At 35.9% G+C, this 12,087-nt stretch overlaps 1 long non-coding RNA gene across 1 annotated transcript; it reads left to right on the forward strand.

Annotated features, from left to right (window-relative positions):
- The first annotated feature begins 2,824 nt into the window (after window positions 1–2,824).
- Window positions 2,825–11,681, forward strand: LOC147386630 (uncharacterized). The gene is made up of 2 exons (XR_015172146.1): window positions 2,825–3,397; window positions 11,432–11,681. It is a non-coding gene; the product is annotated as an uncharacterized LOC147386630 (long non-coding RNA).
- The last annotated feature ends 406 nt before the right edge of the window (window positions 11,682–12,087 follow it).

Consider the following 12,087-nt stretch of genomic DNA (forward strand, 5'->3'; position numbering starts at 1 on the left):
ATTCGCATACATTGAAAAATTTAGAGATCCTAAGTTTAGAAAGACAAATAAATTCATATGAAATGACGAATTTTCTCGCATAAAATAACGAATTTTTTCACATGAAATGACAAATTTCACACGTGGAATGCCAATCCTCGATCACGTAAAATGATGAATATTGAATTACAATCGATCAAGCCAAATCTTTAAATATTCATGAATCGAAACAAAAATTAAAAAAAATCACAAAATCATCAATTAGGATAAATCTATTTAATTAAAAATTAAACCAATCACTAATTAACCAATCGAGCCAATCAATTTTGAAAAATAATCAGTAAGCAAACCAATCAATAAGTTTAACCTCTCATAAATTGGATTTATTAATCAAATTAATCTAATTGTTACTAATTTTTTTTTTTTTTTGAAATTATAGGCACCAACCGATCAAAGATTCAAAATAAAAATTAAATTTTGGCCAAACTAGTGAAAAGAGTTTCTTACTCCAACGCATTCGGGGGATCATATCCCCATCTCACAAATTCTCTCCAATACACATGTAGGAAAAGGATAATCACCTCTATACACTCCTGGGGGTGTCAATAGATAGTCAAAATTTCAAATTCGAAAAATCAGATATCGGATTCGAATTCGGATAATTTTATATATTGAAATCCTTATCAGATTTGGATTCGAATGTTAACATTTTGAATCCAATAATATCCTATTCGAAATAATATATAATATATATTATTTTATTTTATTTATTTATTTATTTATTTATATATATAAATAATATAATATATACTATTTTATTTTATTTATTTATCATATACATAGTATAATATATATAATAGGGTTCTTTCAATAACGATAAATCTATTGGGTAAGGAAAAATTGCATTTTTTTAAATATGCAAATTATTCGAATTCTAATCGGATATTATTCGATATCCGATAGGGTAATTGGATTCGAATTCAAATAAAGTTTTAGAACATCCGTCAGATTCGAATTCAAATTCGAATATTAGATAAAAATTTTGCAGTCGGATTCAGATATTACTGTATTCAAACCGATAAGCATCCGTTGATAGCCCTATACACTCCTCTACCATTCGGCCAAGATGGCAAAATCAATAGATAGAATCCAATAAGAACTATATTTCTTACTTAGACAGAGTCTTTATAGGGCTCTAACTCTTCCTAATTCGAATCTAGAAGGAGATTTGGTTAAAAGCTAAGCAATAAAAATAACAACAATTCCCATATGTTTGACAACAAGGAGATGAACTCTTAATTGGGCAGCAAACCAAACAAAAAAAAGAGAAAGAAGGAGAAAAGACTGAGATAGAATAATAATAATAAGCCGAAGATCTTGTTCTCCACATTGCCAGCACGCCTGTAACCCACCTTCTCTTATTACTGGCCCTCCATTAAACCTCAGCGAACTTTCCATCTTCTTTTTCATTAAGTCTATCCTCTTCTGCCATTAACAAACTAGTCCCCATTGTTGTCATCGTTACCCTCATCTAGACCACCATTCTGCTATTAATGTGCTTCCAAGACCTCCAACTCAGAACTTCTACGGCAGCGCCTTTTTCCAACCGAAACCAGTAGCCATCCCTTCCATTCATGATTTTTAGCATCCCAAAGGCACTCATTCACATTTTAAGCCACCCTAAAAGCACCAATTTACTTCAGTTTCAGTCCCACAAACCCCCTTTAAGCCATTCGATTTGTACCTCTCTCAAGCAGCCAAAACAACCCATCGACCTCCCTCAACCTCAGTATTCATGCTAAAGCTTTGACGATTTTCAAGAGATTCTGGCAATCGGCTATCTAAGGTGAATTTTTTTTATCAATGCAATTTAGTTTAGAAAGAAGTAGAAGAGAAAAAAAATATAACTTTGACTTGTCCAACTTGTTTTTTATTCAAAAAATAAAATATATTTCAAAAAGAAAAAAAAAAATATCTTTAATAAAAATTAAAATAATAAAAAAAATTTGTTGAGTCAATTCCCAACTTTTAAAATTTCCAAATTATGATTCGAGATTTCAAAAAAAAATTTCAAAAAGATTAACTTGATTTTCTTCCAAATTGTAAATGTTGAGTCAACTCAATGATTTCAATGATGTCTTTTCAAAATTTCTCAGGCCCCGTATTTTCGAACTGTAACACCCCGAAAATAAAAAAAAAAAATTTTTAATTCGTATCTCGAGGAAAATAAATAGTGGAATTTTAAGAAAATCTTGAAAGTGAGACTTAGGGTAAAATTGTAGGACCTTGTTCTGATCATTTTTAATGGAATCTGACCTCACCATTAGATTCAAAATGATCGAAAAACATAGTTTAGCCTGTAAGCACGCTCAAATGCGAGTCCGAATATAAAAGTTGCAAAATCCTCGATTACCGGGTCGGACCAGGCTAAAACAGTGACTTTTTGTTAGAGGAATAATTTTTAAAATTCGATCATACCATTGGGTTCATAACGAAAAATTATTCAACATAGACTATTTATTTGTCATTTTTGGAGATCAGGAAGTCGAATTATCGCCAAAAACGAAAACGACATCAAGTTTAGGGGTCACGTCAGGCCAAAAATGTAAATTTTTGATGGAGACATAATTTGTAGAAATTGACTATACCATTAGATCCGGAACGAAAAATTAGGCGAAATAGATATTCGTTTGTCAGTTTTGGAGACCGAATGACCAAGTTATCGTCGATCAAAACAATAGGCGAAATACCGATTTCGTCCCAACTTTATAAAATAAAAAAAAAAAATTTAATTTAATTTTTTTTTTATATAACTCATCTTCCCCAACGCGTCATATGGCCGAGACATATAAAACGAAAATTTGTTTTTTTTCTCCGATTTTTCCACTTCAGATCTCTCACAAACGGTCCATTTTCGACGATCGCTACAGAAGAGAAAAAGGTCCGCAGCTACGTTCTCTACAAAACCCACCCAACCTTTCTTCGTTTCACTTTCTATTTCATCCAATATCGTCAAAAATCAGCCGTATTTGGATACGAAAATTTCGAAACTTTGACCTCGGATTTCGTCCGTTTCGGGGTCAAACCGTCTTTCGACGCAGAAGGGAGAAACGTCCGCAGCCTCATTCTCTACATAACCCAACCAAATTCCTTTCGTTTTCTCGTATTTTTCACCCCGTATAGTCAAAAATCAGCCGTATTTTTATACGGAGATTTTCGTAACTTCGACCTCGATTTTCATCGATTTCGGGGTCAAACCGTCTTTCGCCGTAGAAGGGAGAAGAGACGAGCACATCGAGATCTTCGAAACCACCAGTCGGTTTCGAAAATCAGCCGCTTCGAAGTTCGGTCCGTCTCGATTTCCGCGCCAATCGCCTCGATTTCCGCGCACACGCTTCGATCCTTTCGCCTAGAGATTGTAAGGAACTCTCAATTTCTATTAGTAATCATAGATTGTGAAAATTGCATTTAGGATTTTATTGAAAAATTTGGATGTATTTTCGAAATATAGAATTCTTTGTTTATTTCAAAATTCACGCCAGAAATTGCATGTTTGATATGTTTAATTGTATTTTTAACAAATTATACGTGGGTAGAGTATTTTAACGGGTTATTGCCATAAATTGGGTCTTGTGCACTGCTCGGACCCCGTTTTGATATGAAATTTGTATTTTTTTTTCAATATTATTGATAGAAATAAATTCTATAGTTGAAAAATGTGATTTAATATTCAATGAACTCATATTGAGTTGATGAATATCAGAAAATGGATATTTTATGAAGAGATTGAAAACTGTAAAAGTCGAAAAAAAGGGAAAAAGGGTATGAAACGGTAAAATGTCAGAGTCACACCCGAGGGGTGATGTCTGCATTTTACGTTGTTGTGTTGTATGCAGGTTGGTGAACGGATATCCAGGGATAATGTTACTGGTTGCATGTTTATTTACTTTCTGTTAGCGCGAGGCGCTCTGTTATGTTATTTATTTTAGGCCGGGTGGCCACACTTGCATGGTAGGAAACTGGATATCTATTCTCAACCTTGTATTGTTAATTTCTCTTTTGTTTTCAAATGAAAATAATATATATATGTAGCTATTTTGTGAGCTGTTAAAGAGTTTGTGAATGCCTGAAGGGATAGTGCGTCATATCATCCGGAGTGGTGTACTATCCTGGGATGTACGGTAGGGACCACCAAACTCATACGTGGTATGGGACGCGTATGAGAGTGGAGTCACAACTGGAATCCGGGTTTATTCCTCTCTATCTTTACCAGTGAACTTGTAATGTAAAGGTGGTCGTATACGAATGGTTTGTATATTTGGGAATCACATGTACGCCTGATAGGCATAGACGAAGATGATTGGTCAGTGATCACTAACAATCTATAGTAGTCGAACGTTCTGACACATCGAAAAGAGACCCATTGCTTACGGTCACGTCAAACGGCCAGCCTGAGCCGGATAAATGGTCAACCAAACGTGGTAAGGGCAGCGACCGGCCACAAAATCAGGAACTAAAAGCCAGAAAGGAATTGTAACATCATGTCCCGACTGGGAGCGATCCAGTCGTGAATCCCAACTCTCTAATTCCAATACTCCACCATCGTGTATTATGTATCTGTTGCTTATTTTGATATATAAAATGAAATGCATGTTTATTGTTTCCATTTGATCAATTAGATTTGTATAAAAAAGAATGTTATAGTGAGTACTGCTGATCGATGTAATGTGAGTTTTAAAATGTTTAGTTGCTCATCCCTGGCTATATGTACCAGTTAATCGTAGTTTTCTTCTGTAAAACTTTGTTTATTTTAAAATGATTCAGTATGTTTATTCGTTCATGTTAGGAGAGGTTATTGGCAGAAATTGTTGCTTCCTTACTGGGTAACCATTGTTACTCACCCTTTCCTTCTCCATTTTTTTTAGTTTCAGATCTGAAGCTTGGCGAAACAAGTGTAGAAACGAATGAGGATCATCTGGTTGGTCAGATAGACAACCAGAGTCCGTCACCTGGTAAGTACTAGGACTATACCCCTAGTAGTGTCAGTTTCTCCAAGTAGTCTTATGGATTTGTCTTGAGTGTTAGGAATTCTGTTAGAGTGAGGAATTTTGTATAATCCTGTATATAATTTTTCTTCTTCCGCACTCTGATCTATCGAACATTATTAAACGTATATGGGCTTCCGCTAGTATTATATTTTGTTTGTTATATGCAGGATTGTATGTCGTTTATCAGGTGCAGGTTGAATCGCCTTGGAATGCTAACATAAACAGAGGAGACCATGCCGAAATTTCGAGGTGCCACCTCGTACCTTGAAATCTGACATGGGGATTTGTGTTAGTGTTCGGCGGGGCGCCACAGATGGTATCAGAGCATAGTATTAGATCCGTATGGGATACTGACTACTATGTTTTAGAGAATTAGCTGATACCACATATATTAGAGCGATAATCATAGAGTGTCACTAGGAATTCAGTATCCGAGCTCATTAGTAATTCCGTATTGGAATTATGAGTTCTTTCGTGTCTAGATGTTTATAGAGCCTTGTAAGCCTAAGATAGGATTCTAAGTTTATTCTTTAGTAATGGAAATGGAGTCCATTACTAAGTTCCAATCTATGATAGTAATTCATAGTTACGTAAGAGTAGCTTTGGCCTTATTATGATAAGTGCCTTAATACGGATGAACACAAGCGAGAGGAATGGACAAGGTAGAGGCCTAAACGTAACAGAGACGAGAAAGATTTTGGATCAGACCACTGACCCAATAACACAGCTAATGTCATTCATTGGACAGGTGGCTAAGTCTCATGACAAATTTAGAGAAGAAATATGAATAACACAATCACCACCACCTCGAAGTCAAATGGAAGGAAGACAATTAGCATCTAATAAGAGACAAATAATTACGAAACTAGCAAATTCATAGGAAAAATAATCATACGTGAGGAGCGAGATGATAGACATACCCACTCAATGGATAGAAGAATTTTATAAGAAACAACAACACATACTACTAAATCAGTTAAAAGAAAGAGTTGTAGTATGTTATGACTGTGGTAAATCGGGACATAAAGGAAAGCAAGGTTCGGGTTGATGTCAACCGATTAATGATGCGTGGCTCAGACAGATGTTAGACAAATCAATTCAATGAATAATAAGGCCACCAGATTTCAATAAAGTTGATAACGTATTCGTGCCATCCCGAACAGACAAGACTAGCGATCGAAAGTGAGAGAGGGTACAAGACTTATCACGATTTAAGGCACACCACTAAATCCAAGAAATGAGGAAGTGTTGGACTTCCTCGCAAAAGGGAAATACTATTCCACCTTAAAGACCATTACCACAAGGTCGTGCCTTTGAAGAATAAGAGAATTTCCTAGCCTAAAGGACAGGTAAATCCAAGGATGTGGTTGTAGAATTTTCAACTATTATGTCTATCAAGATTTTGGGACTTTTTCAATCTGATTGAGGTCAATAAGTGGGTTTTGAAGACCTGAAAGATTTTGAATGACATATAATGCCCAAGAGATCAGTGGGTGATGGTCGATTACATTCTAGTTGGACGAGGATACCAATCATTAGTAACATTTTGAGATGAATGTATTGGGAAATGAATCGTTTGAGTGGGTAGAATTCGAGAGGATAGATTTATATCCGAAACTGCTCGAGAAATCAAGCACAAGAAAATTTTGAGGTTAGTGCAAGGTCATCCATCAATTATAGACTAAGATATGATGTTAATTAGGTTGTCACGATATGCACCCGAGCTTATCCTAACAGATTTGCAGAAGGCCCGTAGATTCTTTAGAAGACTATAACCCTACCTAAGGGTCAAGAGGTTGATGATTGAGACTACCAATTATAGAGATACGATAAATCGAACTTAAAGGATAAAACGAGAGGAGATAGAGTTACAAACCTAGGGGGCAAATGAGTTGACCTTAGATTTCTTATCTTCCCAGATCAAATTCAAACAAGAAACCGATGTATTCGAGGTCAATCTCCTCCGAATATAGAACTCATCTACTACTGAGTTGTAGAGTTTCCTATCACTAAGTTAGAGAGCAGTTGAAGCTCCAATGATGCCAATAGGGCCAAAGGAATCAACAAGACAGGTTCAGAGCCTATAGACCCTAGTCTACCAACTGCCTACTCCACAGAGATCTACAAAGACAAGATCGTTGACATTGTTACGCGTGTGGTCAGGTGGAACATATTAGGAAATAATGCCCTCTATCACAGTCGCGAGCAAGGATTGTGACCCAGGAGAAAGTATATGTCTCCAACGAAGTTTTGGAAGATACAATTTCTAATTATAATGTTAGAACATGGAGTTTTACTCAATATTGGTTCCTCTAGATTATATAAGTCTGTGAAAAGTTTGCACACTTGCTAGAACTAGAAACCACTGACACAGGTCAAGTAATGAAATTATTTATACCATTGGGAGACCTTGCGAAGAAAGAATAAGATTTTTGAAAGATCATTTAAGAACTTGCAAAATAGGTATTAGAATAATTGTAAAGTGTGAAAAGACAAGTGATGTTCAATTGGTACGCTAGTCTTTATATCAATAGTCTAGTCAATTACCCGTATATTACGCTAGTAGATAAGCAGGTGTTGCTTGTATATCCTTCATGTCGAGAGCTACTTCCTCGAATATCAACACAGGGAGTTGCGTATCTTTCCTTTCGATTGAAGATGACTTAACTTTGGGAGGCCTAACGATTGAACTGTTAGATGAAGCAGCTCTTGCTTTACGACTTCTTGAATTGATTATCATTCTTTAAAAAGATAGATCATCATTTGCCTTTCATCTTTCTATCCTCAGTGTCAGCTTTAACTCTTCTTTTGCCTTCTCATTTCACGATCGCCTTCTAGTAGAGGAATTCATTATTATCGTTCTCGTTAAGTGATCAATTCTTTCTACAGACAAGCGCTCATTTCGAGACTTCGATCGTGGTTCATTTTCACTCCTCGAAACAAAAGCGCTATAAGTAGAGATAATGATTTTGTAGAAGCAGCGGCTACTACCTACCTGTGCCCACATCCATCCTAAAGAGATTTAGTAGAGTATAAGTTAGGACGTGGATCGATGTAAAATATGAAAAAGAATAATCTTGTGACAATGTTGCATTAATGGTTACTTAATGGAATTGTGAGAAAATAAATGTAGGATTTATCCCCTCGAGTAAGATTTTAAATTATAAAGATTATGACAGAGGTTTTGAGGAAATATCGCAATAAGTAAAAATGTAATATCGAATTGAATATAGAGATAGTGGTGTGTTTGCGGTAAGACTATGCATTGAGGAGTAATATTCATAACAATTATGAGTAAAGCATAATAGACGATGTAATTGATGAGAGAAGTAAAGATGAAGAATAAATAAGATGTGAAAGGATTGTGGTTGATAGACATTGGTGGGGAAGTGATACAAGTTAAATTGATTGTTATCTTAGGATTATACAAATAATGGATTAGTTGGAGTATGGGTTTAAAATAGAGATTAATTAATAAATGTATTGGGTTGACGGAATATGGAGACATAAGGTTACGAGTTATAAATGAGATTGCCTTGGGACTAAGAATAGATAGTAATCGAAAATAGGTAGTGTTTATTATACATGTCGTGTTAGTGGAATCACGACAAAGTTTGATAAGTATGATTTCAATTTCGAGGACGAAATTTTTATTAAGGGGGGGAGAATGTAACACCCCGAATTTTTAATTCGTATCTCGAGGAAAATAAATAGTGGAATTTTAAGAAAATCTTGAAAGTGAGACTTAGGGTAAAATTGTAGGACCTTGTTCTGATCATTTTTAATGGAATCTGACCTCACCATTAGATTCAAAATGATCGAAAAACATAGTTTAGCCTGTAAGCACGCTCAAATGCGAGTCCGAATATAAAAGTTGCAAAATCCTCGATTACCGGGTCGGACCAGGCTAAAACAGTGACTTTTTGTTAGAGGAATAATTTTTAAATTCGATCATACCATTGGGTTCATAACGAAAAATTATTCAACATAGACTATTTATTGTTTTTTGGAGATCAGGAAGTCGAATTATCGCCAAAAATGAAAACGACATCAAGTTTAGGGGTCACGTCAGGCCAAAAATGTAAATTTTTGATGGAGACATAATTTGTAGAAATTAACTATACCATTAGATCCGGAACGAAAAATTAGGCGAAATAGTATATTCGTTTGTCAGTTTTGGAGACCGAATGACCAAGTTATCGTCGATCAAAACAATAGGCGAAATACCGATTTCGTCCTAACTTTTATAAAAAAAAAAAAAAAAAATTTAATTTAATTTTTTTTTTATATAACTCATCTTCCCCAACGCGTCATATGGCCGAGACATATAAAACGAAAATTTGTTTTTTGCTCCGATTTTTCCACTTCAGATCTCTCACAAACGGTCCATTTTCGACGATCGCTACAGAAGAGAAAAAGGTCCGCAGCTACGTTCTCTACAAAACCCACCCAACCTTTCTTCGTTTCACTTTCTATTTCATCCAATATCGTCAAAAATCAGCCGTATTTGGATACGGAAATTTCGAAACTTTGAACTCGGATTTCGTCCGTTTCGGGGTCAAACCGTCTTTCGACGCAGAAGGGAGAAACGCCCGCAGCCTCATTCTCTACATAACCCAACCAAATTCCTTTCGTTTTCTCGTATTTTTCACCCCGTATAGTCAAAAATCAGCCGTATTTTTATACGGAGATTTTCATAACTTCGACCTCGATTTTCATCGGTTTCGGAGTCAAACCGTCTTTCGCCGTAGAAGGGAGAAGAGACAAACACATCGAGATCTTCGAAACCACCAGGTCGGTTTCGAAAATAGGCCGCTTCGAAGTTCGATCCGTCTCGAATTCCGCGCAAATCGCCTCGATTTCCGTGCACACGCTTCGATCCTTTCACCTGGACATAGTAAGGAACTCTGAATTTCTATTAATAATCATAGATTGTGAAAATTGCATTTAGGATTTTATTGGAAAAATTTGGATGTATTTTCGAAATATAGAATTCTTTGTTTATTTCAAAATTCACGCCAGAAATTGCATGTTTGATATGTTTAATTGTATTTTTAACAAATTATACGTGGGTAGAGTATTTTAACGGGTTATTGCCATAAATTGGGTCTTGTGCACTGCTCGGACCCCGTTTTGATATGAAATTTGTATTTTTTTTTCAATATTATTGATAGAAATAAATTGTATAGTTGAAAAATGTGATTAATATTCAATGAACTCATATTGAGTTGATGAATATCAGAAAATGGATATTTTATGAAGAGATGAAAACTGTAAAAGTCGAAAAAAAGGGAAAAAGGGTATGAAATGGTAAAATGTCAGAGTCACACCCGAGGGGTGATGTCTGCATTTTACGTTGTTGTGTTGTATGCAGGTTGGTGAACGGATATCCAGGGATAATGTTACTGGTTGCATGTTTATTTACTTTCTGTTAGCGCGAGGCGCTCTGTTATGTTGTTTATTTTAGGCCGGGTGGCCACACTTGCATGGTAGGAAACTGGATATCTATTCTCAACCTTGTATTGTTAATTTCTCTTTTGTTTTCAAATGAAAATAATATATATATGTAGCTATTTTGTGAACTGTTAAAGAGTTTGTGAATGCCTGAAGGGATAGTGCGTCATATCATCCGGAGTGGTGTACTATCCTGGGATGTACGGTAGGGACCACCAAACTCATACGTGGTATGGGACGCGTATGAGAGTGGAGTCACAACTGGAATCCGGGTTTATTCCTCTCTATCTTTACCAGTGAACTTGTAATGTAAAGGTGGTCGTATACGAATGGTTTGTATATTTGGGAATCACATGTACGCCTGATAGGCATAGACGAAGATGATTGGTCAGTGATCACTAACAATCTATAGTAGTCGAACGTTCTGACACATCGAAAAGAGACCCATTGCTTACGGTCACGTCAAACGGCCAGCCTGAGCCGGATAAATGGTCAACCAAACGTGGTAAGGGCAGCGACCGACCACAAAATCAGGAACTTAAAGCCAGAAAGGAATTTTAACATCATGTCCCGACTGGGAGCGATCCAGTCGTGAATCCCAACTCTCTAATTCCAATACTCCACCATCGTGTATTATGTATCTGTTGCTTATTTTGATATATAAAATGAAATGCATGTTTATTGTTTCCATTTGATCAATTAGATTTGTATAAAAAAAGAATGTTATAGTGAGTACTGCTGATCGATGTAATGTGAGTTTTAAAATATTTAGTTGCTCATCCCTGACTATATGTACCAGTTAATCGTAGTTTTCTTCTGTAAAACTTTGTTTATTTTAAAATGATTCAGTATGTTTATTCGTTCATGTTAGGAGAGGTTATTGGCAGAAATTGTTGCTTCCTTACTGGGTAACCATTGTTACTCACCCTTTCCTTCTCCATTTTTTTTAGTTTCAGATCTGAAGCTTGGCGAAACAAGTGTAGAAAACGAATGAGGATCATCTGGTTGGTCAGATAGACAACTAGAGTCCGTCACCTGGTAAGTACTAGGACTATACCCCCTAGTAGTGTCAGTTTCTCCAAGTAGTCTTATGGATTTGTCTTGAGTGTTAGGAATTCTGTTAGAGTGAGGAATTTTGTATAATCCTGTATATAATTTTTCTTCTTCCGCACTCTGATCTATCGAACATTATTAAACGTATATGGGCTTCCGCTAGTAGTATATTTTGTTTGTTATATGCAGGATTGTATGTCGTTTATCAGGTGCAGGTTGAATCGCCTTGGAATGCTAACATAAACAGAGGAGACCATGCCGAAATTTCGAGGTGCCACCTCGTACCTTGAAATCTGACATGGGGATTTGTGTTAGTGTTCGGCGGGGCGCCACAGAACTACATACGGTCTGATCCCAAAAGATATCTAGGGGTATGTAGGTAACCTGGGAAGTCACTCTAATTCCAACTATAGCAAAATTTTCTTTTTTTTATTCATTAATTTTCTTTTTTAATTTTATTTATGAATTAACTCGATAGGTTTTTTCAGCTTAATTTGAATCTCTCAATTGACTTTTATCAAGGTCTTTCCAATTTGACCTAAATTGTGACTTT

The sequence above is a fragment of the Akebia trifoliata genome, chromosome 14 (genome assembly GCF_017979445.1).
Source record: "Akebia trifoliata isolate Shusen 1 chromosome 14, ASM1797944v1, whole genome shotgun sequence".
Classification (NCBI taxonomy): domain Eukaryota; kingdom Viridiplantae; phylum Streptophyta; class Magnoliopsida; order Ranunculales; family Lardizabalaceae; genus Akebia; species Akebia trifoliata.